Here is a 21,833-nt window from a genome sequence, read left to right as displayed (position 1 = left end):
GATTCCCCAGCCCAGAAACTCCTTAAACTCCTGTATGAAAACTTCTCCTACTTCAAGACCCAGTGAGAATAGTCCCCCTCATCCTGTCCAAGTGCAGAGTAGCTGGCAGAGAAGAATGAGCTGTGGGTGAGGGCACCAATTGCTGGAAATAATGAGGGAAAGAGATAAGTTAAGGTCACCTTTGGAATCTCCCCTCTCATTAGAGGAATCTCTGCCCAGGTCTAGACCAAGAGGACATGATTCTTGGGAATAAGTGGGCTCTGGCAGTCACTGGGTATCAAGCCTCCATTTGGAAAGCCACACATACCCATGACTAGCGAAAGGCAGGGTCTGTGTGGACTCAGGAGCTTGAGGCCCCATGGTTTTGTGGTAGAGCTGACTGATGCCTTGTTTGTTCCCTATCCCTCACCATCTCCTGCCAGGAGATAGAAAACTTCCTTTCAGGCCTCTTGGGACCAACACTGGGCCCACTGGAACTTCAGGCCTCAGAAGAGGGATCATAGGTATTCGATGCTGTGGGATGACTGTTGGCTGTTTATGATCTGAGTCCTGGGCTTGAAATTAATTGGATTGCAGAAACAACTTCGTTTTATTATTTTTTCAAACCAACTAAATACCTCAAAACCAAATTTTAAAACCCCACACCTTTCATCCTTCTCTCTCTCCATGTGGCTTTATTTGCTGGGTAGTGAAACAAGCTTTCCCCAGCCTCCTAGGGGTTGCTGTACTGAGCAAAGTGAGAAACCCAGGGAAGGAGGAAGTTAGTGCCAAAAGGGCCAGCCACTGCTCCTCCCAGCTCTGTGTCCCCCGGCCTGCCCCGGCCGCCTCACAGTCTGGGCCTTGGCCCAAGCAAGCAAAGGCGCCTTGACCAGTAACAAGCCCCAGCTTTGTTGGGTCTGTGGGGGGAAATGCTTTCTGGAGCCCAGGGATCTCCTCTGAGAACCACCTGTGCCTCCCAGCCTCCTGCCTAGCCTGGGCCTTCTGGCACAGGAGCCCCTAAAGTCCAGCTAGCAGGCTGATGGGAGTGAGTGAGGGGCGGGTGAGGGCTAAAGGGGCTGTGGCCAGGCTGTGGTCAGCCTGTCAGGACTCAAGTTCCAGTCTGTCTCCACAAGGCCCTTGGTTGGCTCAGGATCTTCAGAGGCCTTGGTCAGGCTAAATTCATCCTGTCAGTCATTAACATTGACAATAGCTTTCTGAAGAGGTCTGCAAGGTAGTGATAGGGAAGCTAAAGTGTCTCTTCTCACCCCATTTCATGGTACTTCAAGAAGGGAATGATACAGATTCCTTTACTAGGTTTCCTCCTTGCTCAGGAATCCCAGGAGCCTAGCAAATGATGATGATGGTAATGAGGAGAAAGACTAATAACACTTATGGAATGCCAACTAAATGTCAAGCACTATGCTAAACACTTTATATCTTATTTTATCCTCCCAGATAGACACTATCACCATCCCCATTTTACAAGTAAAGAAACAGGTACCTGAGAGAGTTTAATTAAGGTGACATCTCTTGTAAGTGATAAACTCAGGGTCTGAACCCTGGCATCTGACTCCAAAGCTTATGCTTTTTTCTTTCAAAGATTTATTTTTTATTTATTTCTCTCCCCTCCCCCACCCCGCCCCGTTGTCTGCTCTCTCTGTTCATTCGCTGTGTGTTCTTCTGTGTCTGCTTGCTTTCTTGTCATGAGGCACTGGGAATCTGTTGCTTTTTGTTGGGTCATCTTGCTGCGTCAGCTTGCCGTGTGTGCAGCGTCACTCCTGGGTGGGCGGCTCTCCTTGCAGGCACACTCCTTGCTCGTGGGGCTCCCCACGCAGGGGACACCCCTGCGTGGCACAGCACTCCTTGCATGCAGCAGCATTGCACGTAGGCCAGCTCACTGCATGGTCTAGGAGGCCCTGGGTTTGAACCGTGGACCTCCTATATGGTAGGCGGATGCTCTATCAATTGCACCACATCTGCTTTCCCCAGAGCTTATGCTTTTAAACTGCTTTTCTATCCTGTCTGTTTCCCAAGATCATCTCTCTCTTATTTGGGATTAGAACTTGTTGATTGTCTTGAATTGCTTGCAGGTGGTGGTTTGCTTGCTTGTTTGAACAAATTCAAGGCTTGACCTTCTGACTGGACCATAAGCTACCTAAGGGCAACCTTGTGAGTTTGGTTTTTCTGTTCACCCCAACACCTAGCACAGGGCTGGTGTGGATAATCCTCAGATACTTCTGGAAGGAATGAAGCCCCTGTCTTTGCCTGCCTCCAGCTTAAGAAAATCTCAGGGAAGGCCTTATTCTGTGAGAGGGCTGGGCAGCTGTTCTGGGGAGGCAGCTTCTGAGTGTCTGAGGAAAAGGATGGGAGAGGCTGCAAGGGAAGAGGATGCCCTGTTCAGAGAGAAGGGCAGGCAGGTGGGACATCAGGCCGATGCAGGGCAGAAAGAGGATGGGAAGACGGAGTCCAACCCAATTGTTCTAAGCTACCTGTTTCACACACATCTTCCTGATCCCATGTGTCAAAGTCCCCCCACCGATGCCCCCCAACTTCCCGCACCCCCATCTTTCAGGCCTGTTAGTCTCCAGTAGGTTGTTGAACTGGGCTGCTCCCACAGGGGAAGAGGCTGATCCTATGAGTGGTGGAGGCGTGAGCATGGGGTCTTGTTTCACAGCTTTGACCTGTGGGAGTTAGGATAACCACCCTTTATGCCAGACTCTTCTGTAGAGAATCATTTTGAAACTCTTTTGGTAGGGGTTGGGGTGAGGATGGCAACAGCAGTTTTGAACAACTAGCCCAGGCCCGTGAAGGAGCAGGGAGTGGGTAGCACATCAGATTGCCTTGGTTTCCATGGCTAGATCTCAGTATTGGACAAACAGGCAAAAGGTTTGACCTGACCACTGCCTACAAGCCATGTGCTAAACTGCTCCAACTGCTCCGGGAATTGTTATATAATTGCCCCTGAATGTAGTCCACCTGGACTCCCAGAGTGACCGCCTGACTCCATTGCATGTAATGAGGTTTGTGAGGCCAAAGGAAGGCATGATCTCCTTTTTGACAGTGTGGTTGGAGGGCAGCCTGGGAGGCAGGTCTACAGAGCAGTGGCCTGGGCTAGGGAGAGCTCAGTTTTGTTCTGTTTCATTGACCCTGGGTTCTGCTGGATCATGTTATTAGTGGAGTAGTCTTGGAGAATGTCTCATTCCAGGAGTTCCAGACAGGACTCTGAAGGTCAGTGTGAAAGATAGGAGGGTCGGAGGTCACATGAGTGGGACTTGCCATCCCCCAGTCTCTGTTCAACGGAACAGATCTCCCGGTATCTGTTTTATAAATCTGTTATAGATGCTAGCTCATAAAGATGTTCTGCTGCTTTTTTATTTATTTATTTTTAAAAAGGTTTATTTTATTTATTTCTCCCCACCTCGTTGTTTATTCTCACTGTTTACTCTCAGTGTCCATTTGTTGTGTGGTCTGTGTCTGCTAGTCTTCTCTTTATTTTATTTTATTTTATTTTTTAAAGATTTATTTATTTACTTAATTTCCCCCCTTCCCCTGGTTGTCTGTTCTTGGTGTGTATTTGCTGCGTCTTGTTTCTTTGTCCGCTTCTGTTGTCGTCAGCGGCACAGGAAGTGTGGGCGGCGCCATTCCTAGGCAGGCTACACTTTCTTTTCACACTGGGCGGCTCTTCTCAAGGGCGCACTCCTTGCGCGTGGGGCTCCCCCACGCAGGGGACAACCCTGCGTGGCACGGCACTCCTTGCGTGCATCAGCACTGCGCATGGCCAGCTCCACACGGGTCAAGGAGGCCCGGGGTTTGAACCGCGGACCTCCCATATGGTAGACGGACGCCCTAACCACTGGGCCAAAGTCCGTTTCCCCTAGTCTTCTCTTTAGGAGGCACTGGGGAGAGTGCCATGTGGGAGAGAGGCACTCAATCACCTGAGCCACCTCAACTCCCTGCTTTGTTGTGTTTGTCATTGTGTTTCTTCTTTGTGTCTCCTTGTTGCATCATCTTGTTGTGTCAGCTCGCCATGCCAGCCTTTCATGCCAGTTCACTGTTTTGCTCATCTTCTCTAGTAAGCTCTGGAAACTGAGCCCAGGACCTCCCATGTGGTAGGTGGGAGCTCAATAACTTGAGCCACATCTGCTTCCCCTGCTGCTTTTTTTAAAAGTTGAGAAACATCATTCTAGTGCAACTGTTTCCCATTTTACAGAAAAGGAATTTTGAGGCCCAGGGAGACTATAGGCTTGCCCAAGATTAGACAGCTTGTGGGCCCTGAGCTGGCCTAAATGCAGACCTGCTGAGTTCTATCTAGTCCAGAGCTCCTTCCAGTGCACCACAGTCTTGCTTGTCATGGTGCCTGCCCAGAACTATGTTCTGGGTGTTTTCACCTGGCAGTTATCTTGACTCCATGTTCTCTCTCTCTTTTTTTTTTTAAAGATTTATTTATTTATTTAATTCCCCCCCACCCCGGTTGTCTGTTCTCTGTGTCTATTTGCTGCGTCTTGTTTCTTTGTCTGCTTCTGTTGTCGTCAGCGGCACGGGAAGTGTGGGCGGCGCCATTCCTGGGCAGGCTGCACTTTTCTTTCACACTGGGCGGCTCTCCTTACGGGTGCACTCCTTGCGCGTGGGGCTCCCCTACGCGGGGGACACCCCTGCATGGGGCGGCACTCCTTGCGCGCATCAGCACTGCGCATGGGCCAGCTCCACACGGGTCAAGGAGGCCCGGGGTTTGAACCACGGACCTCCCATGCGGTAGACAGACGCCCTAACCACTGGGCCAAGTCCGTTTCCCCACGTTGTCTCTTAACTCATGTACAGCCCATTTGTCAACCAGCCCTGTTGTTTCTGTTTTTCATTCTTTCAAAAACTGCTTCTCTTTTTCCTAGGTCAGGTTTCTTTTAGGCTGGTTGTGAGGGGCTGGCAGGCCAGCTTGCTACTGGCTCTGTGGCTACTCCTACTGCTGGAGTATATATTCCCACCTTTAGAAACCCCAGCTAGCCTTGTGCCATGCCCCCCTCACCCTTTACCTCCCTAGCCTCAAAGTCCACTGTAAGCCAAGGACTCTTCTCATTCAACTGGGTGGTTGGGGCTGCTGTATTGGTTACAGTAGAGTGTCACAGAAGCCCTGAGTCTCCCTGTCTCTGCACTCCCCAGAGATTCTCTTCCCCTAATCCTGCAGTATGTGCGAAGGCCCAAAGTGTAATGTGAGCCCTGGGCCGCAGGTCCACTGGTAGAGCAGAACAGACACTGCGCTGTGGCCACTCTGGCCCCAAAGCCACACCCCTTGCCCCACCCCAGCTCAGTCTACCACCCTTTGCCTACTCTTTGCTACATAAATGCAAGGCTCTGGTGCTAGGAACTGAACGCCAAGTCAACCTTCTTGAGTGCCTCCACCTCCCAGAACACTATTTGGACCACTGGCCCTGATTGGGAGACACATGTAGGTAATGGACAGCAGTACCTTCTTTCCCTCGACCAGGCCCCAGGTCCAGCTGCCCTCACCAGCCCTGGTCTGGCTCACCACGGGGCCCAATTCAGAGCCCTCTTTTGTTTGGTTTGCACAGAGCAGCCCCAGCTCACCGTTCCCACATGCCGAAGAAGTTTCCCCACCATTCACTAGGAAGGCTGAAAAGCCCTCAGCTAATTGCGTTGGGCTGAAAATTACCACTTCCCTATGTTCCCCTGCTGCTGAGGACATTTGTGTCACTGCTGTATTTAGGGGGAACAAAGGCTCCCTGTAGGGATAGTCCAGGTACGAATGTGGGATGGGGGAATAATTGCAGTCTCTCCAGGTGAAAGCCTCTGTTAAACTTCAGTAAGTCAATTAGGCTTGTGGGGGGCGGGGGAAGAGACCCCCACAATAAACTGCTCCCACCAAGCAATTAAAGAAAATCATTTTAGCTTTGAGAAGAGAAACTGCTTATTAGAAATTTTGTGGGTTCCCTCCCCCCCCCCAACCCCAGGGATGAAACAACAAAACGCCTTCCTCAATAGAAGTGTTTCTCCTCCTCCCACTCATTGTGTGGCCTGAAAGCACTTACTGTGGGAGGGTGGAGGGAGGGACAGAGACAGGCCAAAAAGGGGAGAAAGTCAAAGGGGCTTGACACCTGGGCTGATTGAAAATTATAACTGCCCAGTGAGATTGGGCAGAGAGAGTCCTGTGGGGTACAGTGTGCACAGGTATGTGTGTGGTGTGTATGGTGGGACCCATTCTTTTCTCACCAAGAGTAGAAACATTAGTGGTGGATGGGTGCATGAGTGTGTGCCTGTGGCATCTTGTGTGTCCCCTTACGTAGGAGAGTAAACACAAGGCACTGTGTGTGTGTGTGTGTGTGTGCATGAGCTTACGTGTGCCTTCTCAGCAAAGGATGGCAAGGCCAAGACAACCAGCTGGGCATGCACCTCTTCCCAAGGCTGTGACTCGGCCCAGGCTCTCACTCCTCCTGGGAGCCAAATAGCTGCACCTGGGAGTTGAGCCACAGCATAGCTTTCCACCTCCGTGGGCAACTCAGGGCTGACTTGCCAGCAGCCGCCTCCTGGCCCTGGGCTGTGGGGAGTGAAGTGTAGACATGCTAATCTCCACAGTTTTGTTCCCCATGTTGTTTGGGTGGGAGTGAGGTGTGGAAACTCAGCAGGAAAGAACGCATTGGCCTAAGTTGGCACATGGTTTCTTGTAGCTTGCTTGGCTGGAGCCTACAGTTGGCAGTTAGTAACCCCCACCCACTGTAACTGTCAAGGAAAAGCACAGATTGAAAGAATAAGGTGACCTTATTTTATCTTACCTGGGGAGGGTGACAGAGAGGGAAGTAGAGGATCAAAAACCTGTAATTTGGCCATTTACGGGTGCATCTGAGCATGTCCGCACAGATCATGGATAGTGCAGGCACTGCACCCTACCCTGCCTCAGACCATGATGCTTTAGGGGAGGGCCTGGTAGCGCTCATGGTGGGCATGGCATCGAGTCAGGCACCACCCTGGCCCAATGCTTCCCTGTGGCTCATGATGTCTTTGGTCTTTATTCCAGTGTTCCAAAGAGGTGAAATTAAACATTAAGGAGTAGACTTTTCCCAGAAAATAAATACGCCAAGTTATTTACTTGTCATGGGACTGTAGGAGGTAGAATTTGGTGCCTAGAGGCTGGCAGTGGGAAGCTGTTGGAAAAGTCCTGAGCAGGCGCATGGAGGAGAGGTTTTATGGAGAGCAAGGACTGATTAGAATTTATAAGTCTTGGGGAGTGCAGTTGCCCAGAGAGGAACAGGCAGGAGACTGCTGGCTTGTGGCAGGCTCCCATGGTGGCTACCTATAAGGATATGGGTGTTCAGAGGAATCTGAAGCTCAAACATTTGTTATTTTGCTTCAAAATTTCTGTGTGTATATATGGATATATACATATGTATCTACACTGACATCCACGTGTTTATGTATATAAAATATAATGGTATATTGATAGAGTTTTTATATGATGCATATATATTACGTATTACTTTTATGCTCCAGAATGTGGTTTTCTATAAATGGGCTTTAGTTTCCTCACACCTCATTTCTGACTTACAACTTCAAATGTCTTTCTCACCTAGGGCCAGGGTCATTTAAAAATAAGAGAATGAGAGTTTGGGGGGAATACTTTTGGGTGTGTGTGTTTAAATAAAATTTTTTTATGTGCTACGTATGCATTTTCTACTTGATTTCTCCTCCGTTTTACTGGATGTCACTCAAATGAATTTAGGAGTGGAATATTGAGTTTGCCTCTCATGGTCAGGTTTATTTTCCCCTTGGTTTTTGAGCCATTACTACTAGATCAGTGTGGGGAAGTGATGAAAGAAGTTGCAAGATTTGCTGGGATCATAAAAGAAGATCACAATCAGTTCATTTTAATTGTGTGTGTTTTAATTTTATGAAAATGTTCAAATGGGAAAATAGTAAAATTAATCCCTGTGTTTCCATCACTATCTTAATTATTGTGCATGTGTTTTATTCAAGTCAGGTAAATATCTGGAAAGTATCTTTAAATTATCCATCTCTCAGATACATGGTGCTATAGTTGTTGAAAATGGTAGGGTCTGAGAGTGGACCAAACTCTATGTTATCACAGTGAACCTTGTGATTCCAAGTAGAACCTTCACTTTCAACATTCCCTAAAAAGGGATCCAAGAGGCCAAATTTCTGAAAATTAGCTTTCTCCCTAGGAAATATAATCCTGTCCTGAAGAAGCATCTTTATATCTGCTGCTGTTAAGACTATCCTCCCACCCTCTACTGGGAGTGGGAGGGGAGATTTGTTCTGACACCCTTCTTTAGCCTTGGTGTGAGGTTCACTCCGGTGCACCTCATCCCACTTTCTGAAGTTCCAGGCCAGCCTGTGCTGCTCTGCTTCATCTGTTCTTCTAGCAGACCCAGCAGCTACTGATTTTGTGGTTGAGGTGTCCGATCTCAGCCAGGCCTCAAGGTGTCCAACAGGTAGGCAGGTACCAGCCCTGACAAAGTCCTTTGCTCATCTGACAGTTGGGTGAGAAACCTAGCAGCTACTGAACAGAGGCTTTAAATTAGTTAGGACAGATTGGTTGAAAGTGACAGAAAATGAATTCCAATGAACTTATGTAAAACTAGGGATATTTGGCTTATAAAATCAAGGGAAAAAAGTGAGCAATCAAGCCAAAGAAGAGAATAAATACAGTAGGATCTCAGGAATAGCTGTCCAGCTTCTGGGGTGCTGCTTATCTCTCTTTCTTCCTAGTCTAGTACCTTCCTTTCTCACAGCTGTTCAGCTTATTCCACGAGGCTGCCAAGAGCTCCTGAGTTTGGCACCTCATAGCTTAAGTCACAGAGAGTAGCTGGCTTCCAAAAATCCCAGGGCAGAGACTCATTGACCCAGCTTGGGTCAGTTGCCCACACAAGAATCAATTAACTGTGACCAGGGAAGGAGTCATGTAAGAATATGGCGTATCTCTCAGGAATCACGTGTATGGAGGGAGATTGTAGGGCAGACAGAACAATAGGTGTCCACCATTATCACAATGGTGACATCCAGTCCCAAAGTGTCTGAACAAGTTTGTGGTTGGTGACTGAATTCAGAGACCTTGACCCTCAGCTGTCAAACAGAATCTGCAGATGGAACTGTTGTCTTACAGCCTTTATGAGGAACCACCTCTTCCTCACTCCATTATTGGTTGACTGATTGGGGATTCCTCCCTTGTAAGCCACTGATGGTATCCTTAGGAAAACCTGCCATCTTCCTAATGTGACCTGCAGAGGGGAAAGGGCCTGACTATAGGCACATGAGGTTGGAAAAATGAGCCAAATCCTGGGATGCCCAGGAGAAGAGGCCTATCAGGCTGCAAGATTTAGAATTAGACTCTAGGATTATAGCTTACCTCCCAGAATGGGGCAGAAGACAGGGTCTCCTTCTCCTTTCCTTAGTGCCATTGTCAAAAGAACAGGAAATCTTGGGAAGGAACAAAGTTCAAGGCCAAGATTTCCTGGTGCTAGTGTCTGGAAACAAGGAGGTTCCTGAGAACCTTGCCTTCCTAAAAAGCCCTGTAATGGAATCTTCCAGAAAAGAACCTCAGAACCCTCACTCTTGTACTATTTGCAGCCTTGTGATTTTTCCACTTTCCACTGTAATGTAGCCCTCAGTCTGTGTGACCAATGCAAGAACTCTGGGGACCTTGTGGTCTTCCATCACAGGGAATGAGTCAACACAAGAACTATTGATTGCATTGCAAACCAAGGTTTGCTGGTACTCATCTACAAATGGAACACTTCCTCCTTGATGTGCAGGCTTTATCTGCTGTGTAGACAGTCTTTTCCTTTCTTCTTGATGTGGAACTGCTTCTGTAGACCTGCTGTGTATAATTTATAATGTATAGCAGGCTCTACTGGCCTATCAACTTACAAGACACCCTCTTCACAACCCCACTCTGCCCCTACCTGCAGGATGATGGTGGAAAATGCTGCAGCAATCAGCTTCACCTCCTTTCCTCCTGTCTTGGTGGAAGGGAAGTGGTCCAGGGATACAGATGGTGGTCATGATTCCACAGGTCAACACTCCCATTCTCTGTCTCCTCCTTTGTTTTAGCTTGCTTACTGTCACCAGGGGACTCTTTTTCATTGGTGTGTCATCTTACTTTCCTGCCAAAGTGGATGAAGAAGGCCATGTGATCATGTGGTGGCCAGTGTGGATTGGTCCTCCAGCCTTTTGCTTTTTAAAGAGAATCTCTTTCTAGAAGGTCTTGATTGTGCTCTGATGCTTAGCACATGAAAATGATTGCCCCCAGGTTGGTGCTTATGGAACACTGAGAGTGAAAATAAGAGCCAGGCCAGTCTCTAGGGGACACCATTGCTCTGGGCCTCAGGGATGTAGGGCCTTAGGGTCATAGGTCATACAGATTTCTCTTTGACCTGTCCTCATCTCTCTTCTCTATTAGCATTATAAACACTTAATGTTCTTACCCAAATCTGGATCAAGGCTCAGGGTCTCTCTGTGATTTGTTAATGTGGGTATGTTTAGAAAGAATCAAATTTTAAAATAAACTTGTTGAGTTTGTGTCCGCCTTATCTGTGCAGCTCTCCAGCCCAGCTCTGCTTTCCTCTCTGTTTGTTTGTGGAGCCAGAGGTGAGCCTAATGGTTCTCGTCATCCTCCCATGCCCCTGTTTAAATACCAGCCGCTTATGTTCATCAGCAAACCTGAAAAAACACTAGAGCTTGTCCAGCCTCACTCTCTCCAGTAATTACCAGACCATGTGAACCACCCAGTGCCCAGGAAAAAATGTTGGTCCAGGCCTTGGGCCATGATGCCAAAGTGGACCTGCCTAAAAGGAAAAACGTTTTTTCTTTTGAAGTTAGAAATACATTTTGACCTTCAGGCTTAAGCACATGGCAGCAATAATCATCAGAGTACACTGCTGCAGGGCAAGCTGTGGTCTGAGCCTTAGATGATCTCACAGCAAAGTTTGGAAGATCACCTGTTTCGAGAACGTGTTGTTTACCTTTTCACAGAGATGGTGGTTGTGGAGCAAAAGTTTAGGAGGAAAACATTATCAGAACAGGGGTGAAACTCTGTGGAATTCTCTAGGCACTCAGGAGCCCTCTAGGTGAAAGATCCTGACGGAGGGGCATCAGCCAGGTCCAGGATGGAGCTAAGAGAATTATTTGTGAGCTGTTCAAAATCTCATTTAATTCAGTGTGCCATCAATATGCAACTCATCTTCAAGCAACTTCAAAATGAGTATTTTCAACTCAGACTATGCAGAATATCTCAGTCTACATATAATACCAGGAGTTAAAAATGCTTTTTGACCTGAATAAAAGGGGGAATGGAAAGGACAAATGAGTTTATATGGCTGTGAGTCTCCAAAAAGAGCTGGGAAGTTATCAGAGGGGTTGCCCTTACGCACACCTCAGCAGAGCCCCAGAGACAGATAAAGTAGACTACAGAGACCCACAGGTTCTATGGTCATGGCAGATGGAGTTCAGTGCCATGTCAGTTGGCCCTATTTTGGAGTTTGTGTTTCTGTGTGATGGAGCTGGACTCAGGTGTGATCTTTGTTCACAAGCCTCTCCTGTTACTTTTACCAGATCTGTAGTTGGTGCTGGGGTTTAGTGTATACCCAGGGGACCTGAATCTCTGGACTGACCATGTAATAGCCAGGCCCTGAGCCTCAACAGACTTGCAAATCCTACACTCTGGTTTATTGGACTTACCCCACTCAGCTAACATGGAGGTGAAGGTCAACCACCACACCAGGGAGCCAAGAGTGCCCACAACTCAAAGCAGGAGAATTGCATCCAGCATCCATGTGGAATCTAAGCCCCCTCTTGATATAGATGTGGAGTGGACACAACCATTCCAGGATCCACAGGATGGAGGAATAGAGTATGGATTAGAGTGGACTTACTGATATTCTATTCATGAACTATTGTGATTAGTAATCGAAGAAAATGTGGCATTGGTGTGGAAAAAGTGGCCATGGTGGCTGCTAGGGGTAGGGAGTGGGAGGAAGAGATGTGATGTGGGGGCGTTTTTGGGACTTGGAGTAGTCCTGGAGGTGCTGTGGGGACAGTTACCAGACATTGTATGTCCTCCCATGGCCCACTGGGTGGAGAGTGTGGACTATGGTTTGGACTATTGACCATGCGGTGCAGCGGTGCTCAGAGATGTATTCACCAAGTTCAGTGAATGTCTCATGATGATGGAGGAGGTTGTTGTTATGGGGGGAGGAGTGGGGTGAGGGGGATATTTTTTTAATATAACATTAAAAAAATAAAGACAAAAAAAAGAAAACGAAAAAACATACCTTCAGTAGAGAAAAGTCTTTCACAAACATTGGCTTCATGAATAAAAAATGATGAGATCTACCATATTCATGTAAGATGTTCTTAATAGGGGAAAATGTGAGATATTAGAGTGTATGGGAAACCCCTTTTTTTTAAAGATTTATTTATTTATTTCTCTCCCCTCCTCCCACCCCAGTTGTTTGTTCTCTGTGTCTATTCACTGTGTGTTCTTCTTTGTCCGCTTCTGTTGTTGTCAGCGGCACGGGAATCTGTGTTTCTTTTTGTTGCGTCATCTTGTGTCAGCTCTCCATGTGTGCTGTGCCATTCCTGGGCAGGCTGCACTTTCCTTCATGCTGGGCGGCTCTCCTTACAGGTGCACTCCTTGTACATGGGGCTCCCCTACACGAGAACACCCCTGTGTGGCACAACACTCTTTGCACGCATCAGCACTGCGCATGGGCCAGCTCCACATGGATCAAGGATGCCTGGGGTTTGAACCGCGGACCTCCCATGTGGTAGATGGACGCCCTAACCACTGGGCTAAGTCCACTTCCCCCCTCTATTTTTGTTGTAAATTTTCTTAACTAAAACTTTACCAAAAAAAAAAAAAAAAAGTATTTTTATTACCATCCTTTTAATTTCTATTTCTATTTTTTTTAAAGGTAATATATAAAATTTTTCTAATTGTACAAAATTCAACCAGTTAAAAAATACATAGGATATAAAGTAAAAATCCCCTTCAGTTACCTGTGAGCCACTGCCCCCCACATCCTTATTTTTGCAGGAAGTCATATATGTGTCACTCTAGATCTTGAAGCAAATATCAGACATCATATAATTTCATAAGTATGTGTACATATACAAATAGATGATTTTGCTTTGTTTTAGGCTCCCATTGTGCATTTCTTCTGTAGCTTGCTTTCTTCATCTACCCATGTAGATTACAAATCATTTCATGTCAAAATTCATGGCTCTACTGTATTCTTTTTAACCGCAGCATTGTAGTTCCGAGTAATGGATGCATCATGGTTTACTTAACCATCCTTCTATTGATGGACCTTCAGGTTGTTTCCCATGTTTTGCTATTACAAAAATGCTTCAGGAAACATTTGTGTACTTGCCTATTTTTGCATATGGACAGGTATTTTTCTAGGAAAGAAACTTAGAAAGGATTTGCTGAATTGAGGGATAAGTGCATTGAAAAGTTTTTAAGTGCTGCCAAACTGTCCTTCAGGGAGACTATATCAGACTGTAAACCCACAATGTATACAAGTACCTATTTCCTCTTATACTTAATAGCATTTTTAAAAAACTGTAGCCTACTCTACTGATGGGTAAAAAAATATATCTAATTTTGGAAAGTGAGTATAGAATAGTGATTAAGAGCTAGACTCTGGAGCCCAACTGCCTGAGGTCAAATCTCGAGTCCCCCTCCTATACTAGCTGTATGACCTTGGTGAGTTATTAACCTCTAGTCCTCAGTTTCCTCATATATAAAAGGGAGATAATCTTGGTAGTACATACCTTGTAGTGACTTGAAGAAAACCTTTTTATTATGGAAAATTACAAAAGTAGACAGAATAATGATCAACTCTTGGCTAATTTTGTTTTATCAATAACTCCTTCTACCCACTTTCCCCTTCCCACACTATTTTGAAGCTAATGGCAAACATATAATTTTGAAATCCCTCAAAACCTGTTAGCTTCCTCATTAGCTTTTTTCCCCCCTCTCTCATTAGCTTTTGAGCTTGTTTTGCAGGCCCAGGTCACCTCAGCATGCACAGACGTCCAAGACCCCAGGCAAATCCAATACATGAGGTCCTTCAACAAGGAAATTCTGGTAGAAAGCCTGCTTTTCCCATATATGGGCAAATCTATGCCTAGCCAATCAAACCAGGCCAAGGCGATTTTCTAGGCAGTTAATGGTATTGTCTGCATGTTTTACGCAGCCCTCAGGTCCAGTTTCTCAAGATCCTGGTGACTTCTGTGCACATCAGGTAGCCAGCTCTATAACAATAATTTTATGCATAATAAAAGACAGTGATGCTTTTAAAAATGTAATCACAATACCATTATCACACCTAGAAAAAAACTTAACAGGGAAGCGAATGTGGCTCAACTGATAGAGCATCCCCCTACCATATAGGAGGTCCAGGGTTCAAACCCAGGGCCTCCTGGCCATGTGGTGAGCTGGCCCACATGCAGTGCTGCCATGTGCAGGGAGTGCCATGCCATGCTGGGGTCTCCCCCATGTAGGGGAGCCCCATGTGCAAGGAGTGCACCCCGCAAGGAGAGCCGCCTCCGTGTGAAAAAAGCACAGCCTGCCTAGGAGTGGCAGCACACTCATGGAGAGCTGACGCAGCAAGATGACGCAACAAAAAGAGACACAGATTCCCAGTGCTGCTGAGAATGCAAGCGGACATAGAAGAACACACAGTGAATGGAAACAAGAGAGCAGACGGGGGTGGGGGGAGGGATAAATAAATAAATCTTTTTTCAAAAAAACAATAATTCTTTAAAATCATCAACTGGGTAGGAATGTTTTGAGTGTTAAATGAACTAATCATGAAAAGTGCTTAAAATAACCCCTGCCGCATAGTAAATGCTGTGTTAAGTATTGGTAATTATTTTTGTTTTGGTTACTGGGAAAGTTAAACATTATTTTATTTTGTGTGGGGATTTTTTTGTCATGTATATTTTTTCTATAAATTATTCATACTTATCTACTTTTTTCCCTTTGATTGTAAGATTTCTTTATGTGTTTTGGCTATTAATCTTTTGATTATTTTATATATATGGCAATTCCATTCAGTCTGTTGGTTTTAACTTTGTTTATGTCATTTTATACAGATGTTTTTGTTATCTGGAAGTTAGTTCTGTCTTTACCTTTATGGCTTCAGAATTTTGTGTTTGTCTTAAGAATGCCTTTCCTTGGGAAGCAGATTTGGCTCAAGTGAGAGATCATCCGCCTACCATATGGAAGGTCCAGGGTTCAAACTCAGGGCCTCCTGACCCATGTGGTGAGCTAGGCCATGCTCAGTGCTAATGTGTGCAAGGAGTGCCGTGCCACATGGGGATGGGGAGCCCCACGCTCAACGAGTGTGCCCTGCAAGGAGAGCTGCCCGGCGCGAAAACGCCTACCCAGGAGCGGCACCACAAACATGGAGAGCTGACGTGGCAAGATGACACAACACAAAGAGACATGAATTTCCGGTGCTGCTGACAAGAATACAAACACACAAAGAAGAACACACAGCAAATGGACAGAGAGCAGACAACGGGGGCGGGGGGGCACGGACGGACGGGATCTTTGGGGAAAAAAAAGAATGCCTTTCCTACTCTGAGATTATAAAACTGTCTTCCTGCATTTCTTCTACAGCTTTCATGGTTTTCATATAGTTTTAAAAATATTTCTGACTTTAATACAACTGGAATTGATGTCTGCTGTGAGGTAGGGCTCTAATTTTATCTTTTCCCAAATGCATATCCAGTGGACTCTTCAGCATTTATTGATTAGTTCATTCTTTATCCACTACCTTTAAAAATCATTCTTGGAATCTGTTAAATTTCCTGCACATATATTGGTGTGGTTTTGGATTCTTTATTCTTATTCATTGTTCTTTTGTGTATTGCAACATGAACATAATACTTTATATAGTAAGTTTTCATATTTGGTAGAGAAACTTCTTTGTCATTGTTCTTCAAATATTTCCTGATTATTCTTGTTCATTTCCTCTTTCAGGTAAATTTTAAAATCAGTTGATTAAGTAAAAAATCTTGTTTGGATGGGACCGTTTTGAATTAATAGATTCATTAGGGGAGAATGACAGTTTTATAATGTTACTCCTTCCCATCCATGAACGTGATATATTTTCCCACTTATTCAGTAATTCAGTGTCCTTCAGTAGAGTTTTATAGTTTTTTCATGAGTCTGTTTTCTCTCTCTGTCTTTTCTTGGTTAGGTTTATTTGGATATTTTATAGTTTTTTGTTGTTTTTGTGAATGGGATTTTTTATTACCTTTTCAATTGGTTATTGCTGGTGCACAATAATAACTTACATCTGTGGGTGTTTGCTGTATGCTGTACACTGCTCTAAGCATTTTATCTCATATAATTTTTATAAGCCTTTGCCTAGGTACTATTATTATTTACATTTTACAGATGAAAAAATTGAGCTTTAGAGAGTAAAAGAAAGAATTGCCAGTCAGTCTACTTCCCAAACACTTCCCAAGCATTTTAGTGTATTTCCTTACAGTCTTTCCTTTTTTGTACATAGGCTATTTTTTAAATAGTTGTAATAATGCTGTTTGTGCCCTACTTTTGCCTGTATCCTTTGGGAAGAGCATTTTAAATGACTATGTAATATTCCTTTGGGTAGATGGACCACCACTTATTTAGCCTATTTTTAGTCTTGCCCCCCTTGAAGGCATTGCTATGCTCCTTTCTCTTATTAATCCATTATAGTTCAATTATCCATGAAGTTGGCTAAACTTTGAATGTATAGTTTCTGTCTGCATCATCTCTTTGAGGTTAAGAGTATGCCAGTTACCGTGTGAAATAAAACATTTAAAAATTTTGCCTTGGGGAGCAGATGTGGCTCAAGCAGTTGAGCACCTGCCTCAAACTTTATTCATTCAAGCTTCAGATGGACCTCTTGGTCTCATTATCCTTTGGTTTGGTGAACAAAGTTGTATTCACTTTTCCATCCCTGGCATCACAGTGTTTTTTCTGGGTGTCTCCTCTCGCCTTTATGGATGAGGGCTGCCGTGACTGGTAGGCCCCGCAAGTGTGCTACTGTCCCTCCCCCCCCAACTCTGATGTGATGCTTAGCCTTCTGGTTCGTGTTCAGCATTGCATTCAGGTGGATGTTTCCCCAGCTGCAAGTGGGATGTTTGCTGGAGACAGAACAAGGTTTGTCTCTTTTTTTCCCTTCCCAAACACATCTTTTTCCCTTCTCCTTTGGTGTCCTGAGGATGCCCTATTGGCTGGTTCTTAGGCACTGAGTGCCTCACACTTCCACCTACCCCTGTGTTTATCATTCCCCTTCCCGACTTCCTTGACCTCCTCTTCCCATTCTGCTGATGTCTCCCTCCCTCACCACAGCCATTGCTCCTGGCTTGCCCACTTCCCCTTGCCCAGAGTCTGTGTGACCTTCGCACTGTATTCATGCTGCGGGACTTACCCACTATAATGATGTCAGTGTTGGAGGTTAGCAGATGGTGGCAGCAGCAATGAGACCTGACATGTTCTAATGACTCCCTCCTTCTCACCCTTGCTGGCTGAGCCAGTGGAAGGGCAGGAGCTTCCTTGAGGTATTTAGGGAGGAGATCAAGGGAAATTGGGGGACCCCCAAGTGCTGATGAGGACTGTGACCTTTGCTGCTATAATATCAGTGTTCACGGGCAGGGCGGTTCAGGAGCCCACTTGCAGCCCATTAAAAATTGATTTAATTGCAATTTTTCCTCCAATTAGGAGCACTGGAGCCTGACTAATTGGAGTAATGGAGAGTAATAAGGCTCAGATAAAAAGCCTTCCTCAGCCGCCTTTGTATCTTGTGTCAGTGCCTGTCAGAGGTCAGAGAGCTTGCATATTCTATTAGGGAGCCCGGCCTTCATTTGTACAAATTAGTTTACCCAACAGTAATTAAAATGCCAATGCGGGTTGAAGAGAACTGAATACACTTGATGGGCATGTTGGTGAATGATGTGACAGCTCTGGTGGCCTCCCTTGCCAAAGTGTGTCAGCCTGGGCTCAGAGGCTGCTGGAACCCAAGACAGCTGGGCAGCTCTAGGCCAGCCGTGGGGCAGCAGCTGCTGAGCACCCCACTGCTACTTCCACACCTCAGAGCCACTCAGCCTCTTCTTTCTTCTTCCAGGAGTCATTTGTTCATTCATTCATTCAACAAGTATTTGAATTTTTAATGTGTCCAGCATTATACTAAGTACTGGGGATGCAGACAAGACTTAATTCTTGAAATGCAGCCTAGGCGAGAACTTAATAGGGTGAGGGTGTTATGGAATCAAGACTGATTGAGTTCAAATTCCAGGCCTACCAGTTGCTACCCATGTGAGCTAGAGCAAGTCACATTACCTCTCTGTGCCTCAGTTTTCTGATCTGTGAAATAGGGAAAGTGATACCTACTTCATAGGGTTGTGAGAATTAGATGGAGTAATGCTTTTGAAACACTTGCTCAGCACTTCATATGTAGTAAGTGCTCAATAAGATACTAGTGTGATTAAAAAGGCCAAAACTAAGGTAGAGGCAGCAGAAATCCACCTTCCTTTCATCCTGCCCATGGCCAGCTGATTTTCTTCCTTACCTTCTCCCTTTTCTAAGTCGTATTCTTTTTGATTCCTCAACTTGAGCACCCCTCAGTTTTCCTGCGTCTCTCTCTGTGAAGGCCCTTAAATCTTTGCTCTTCAACCTGGTGATGGTCTTTATGATGCCAGGTTTGCCTGAGCTGAGGCCAAGGGGCCAGTAAGGTAGTATAATGATTGGGATGAGGCCTGGGACAGGTGCGAAGTTGTAGAAGGTTAACTGGTTAGGGCTTTCTGGTCCCAAAAGAGTAGAGTTTATGGAATCAGAATAACTTATTTTAGAGAGAAACAGGGGGAGAAAGGAAAGGAGAGAGAGAGAAAGAGTGTGTGCATGTGTGTGTAAGTGTGTGTTTTGACATTGATTTTTAGGTACTGCTGGTAATTCTCATTTCTCATCTGGTGGTGGTGCTTGTGAGGGACTTCTCACTTCCCCAGCGATGTCTGACTGTATCCTGTGTCATGCAGGTCTGAGTCTGGTGATTTGGGGAAGGACCACTACACAGAACCCACCAACCAGCTCATGATCTCAAAGGGGAAAGGGGAAGATAACCCTGAAGTACCATTTGTCCTGTGAGGGAGAAAGCAAAATACAGTCGGGATTCAGAGGAAGGCTGATCAGCCCACCTGGGGAGCTCCTGCCTCTCTGGTCGGCGGCACAGTTTGCCACCCCTGGCCCTCGGATTCCCCTGAGAGAACAAGTGGGACTGAAGTCAGAAACCCTGAGCTTCCTTTCTTTGCTGAGATGAGCTGGGTTTTTTCCATAACTTTAAACCCTGAACTGAGGTTACAGCAGAGACTTTTAAAGAGGAATATCCTTTGAGCCGTCCTTAGGAAGACCATAGACGGTATGGTACATGGTATATTGAGTTGATCTCAGGAATTTATTGGGAACCTTTGACATACTTAGGACCCAGCACAGCGAGGGATGTGGAGAGAGTCTGGTTGTTCAAATCATGCTGGTGCAAATGAAACAGGAAATGAGAGCAAGGCATTATGCTCAGGCTGAATCACCTGGGGAGGTTAGAGAAGTAAGGATGGCCAGGCTGCCTCTGAGGCAAAGATCCCACCTGACTGGCCCCTTTTCAAAGCACCTTATCTGGTGAGTCTGGAGGGAGAGGTGTATGGGTAGCAGGTCCTGCATGTAGCTGCAACATTCAGGGTCAATTCATGGAAGCCTGGCAGCTGTCACTTTACTTTCCCTTTCTGTACAATGGGAATAAAATTTCTATCTCAACAACCATTGTGGGGTGTGAAGCATGGTTTGGGTGCTCTCAAGTAGTGGATTCCTTCACTTTTGCTCCTTGTGTCTGTCCCACACTCGAGAGACTGCCCTGGGTACATCCTTGTTATTATTCTTTTTTTAAAGATTTATCTTTTATTTATTTCTCCCCACCCCCACCCCATTCCCCCCATTGTCTGCTCTCTGTGCCCATTCGCTGTGTGTTCTTCTGTGTCTGCTTGCATTTTCATTAGGTGGCTCTGGGAACCGATCCTGGGACCTTCTAGAGTGGGAGAGGAGATTACTCTCTTGCGCCACCTCGTCTCCCTGTTCTACTATGTCTTCTTATTTTCTTTCCCTATTTCTCTTGTTGTGTCATCTCGCTGCGCCAGCTCTCCACGTTGGCTGGCACTCCTGTGCGAGGCGGCTTTCCTACATGGGGTGGTATTCCCATGCAGGGCAGCACTCCTGCACAGGGCCACATTCCTGTGTGGGCCAGCACTCTGCATGGGCAAGCTCACCACATGGGCCAGTTCATCACATGGGCCAGCTCGCGGTGTGGGCCAGCTTTTCCTCACCAGGAGGCCCTGAGCATCGAATCCTGGACCTCCTATATAGTAGACAGGAGCCCAATTGGTTGAGCCACATCCATTTCTGACTTGAGATGTGACTGGCCTGTGGCATTTGCCTCCTGCTTCCTAGAGTCCATGGGAGTTGGGGGTGGGATGGGAGGAAGTAGAGGTGTGCAGAACTGTCTGCAGCCAGCTTGATCCCCAAGAGTCCTGGGCAGTCCCCATGGATGGGTATGAGTCCTGGTGAGTGTCCCCCAGCAGGACCTGGCTCCAAGCTGTTGGTTTGACTGTTGCTCAGATGATTTTTTATGAGTGTTAAATTTGATTAAGCTCTTATATCCTCATACATGCCAGGAAGACTCTACTTTCTCTCCCTCTTCCATTCTGCTTCGCAGTGGTTCAGGCAAGGGGAAAGGGTGACTCTTAGAAAGAAAAGTTTATAGGGTGTCATGGCCAGGCAACTAAGAAAGCCCTTCTTAAACATGAAGGTGAGGGGCAGTCCTTCTGGTGGCAGGTGGACAGGACCAGGGGTGGGCGGGCAGGAATAGAGGACAGTAATCCCTGGGGAGGGTGTTGGCAGCCACCACCCCACCCCACCCCGCCCGGACCCTGCTGGGAGGTCAGAACTGTGGGAGTGGCAGGGATTAAAGTTCCAGGTTCCTCCCATCTCCCTTGCTTTTGACTTACCTTGACACTAATTTAGGCCTGTGGCCAGTCAGGAACTTGCCACGGGCCTCCTTGAGAGATGTCTGTGTGTCTGTGCTGGCGCCCCTCACCCAGCCCCACCCTGCAAAAGTCTGGAGAACCCAACTGTCCCCTCGAATGATTTCCAAGTGGCTATTATGTTTCCAACCCAAGGTAATTGGTTTTAAAAGTTATTAATGGATTACCCTAAAGAGAAAAATATTGGGGGAGGAGGAAGAGGGCAACTTCTTGCTTTGTTAAGTTTGGGGCTTCAGTGTCCAGGGGCTATTTCTCAGGCCTGGAGTCACCTGAGATATGATGACAGTGGCTGTGCTGGCACTACTACTCTATAGTTTAGTGGCTTCTGGCAATCCTATGGGTTGAGAGGGAGCTGGGATGATGGGGCATGTCCCTACAGGACGTCTTGACTTGAGGCACAGAAACCTGAGGGTAGCTCATGTGGCCTTTTTATTAGCCTGGGGTTTAAAAGGAGACATCTGCCCTGCAATTTTGATTGTAAGTCAGTGACTTGGCTAATGCCTGCCCTAACATCTTTCCCATCAGCAAATGAGGGGCCAAGCTCCCTACCCCAGCCAAAGCCACAGCTTCTTCAGACCCTTCTCTGTAGAAATCTCCCCACCTATGCGCTTGGGATCAGAAAGCCACAGGTGCTGGGTGGGGCCAGGGCAGATGGGTTGCTAACGTGTCATTAGTATATCCAGACCCCTCCCCTCCACACCAGACAAGCAGGGACATGGCCCATCCATGCCCTAGGGCTACGGAGTGAC

The 21,833-nt window shown here is 46.4% G+C and overlaps 1 protein-coding gene across 1 annotated transcript in view; it reads left to right on the top strand.

The window, feature by feature from the left end:
- The window catches only part of FBXW4 (F-box and WD repeat domain containing 4), an 88,936-nt gene that overhangs the window by 54,237 nt on the left and 12,866 nt on the right, over positions 1–21,833 (top strand). The window lies entirely within an intron of this gene.

This window comes from Dasypus novemcinctus, chromosome 6 (assembly GCF_030445035.2).
Source record: "Dasypus novemcinctus isolate mDasNov1 chromosome 6, mDasNov1.1.hap2, whole genome shotgun sequence".
Lineage (NCBI taxonomy): Eukaryota > Metazoa > Chordata > Mammalia > Cingulata > Dasypodidae > Dasypus > Dasypus novemcinctus.
Note: the sequence above shows the minus strand (reverse complement) of the source record. Positions and strands in the feature narration are given on the sequence as shown.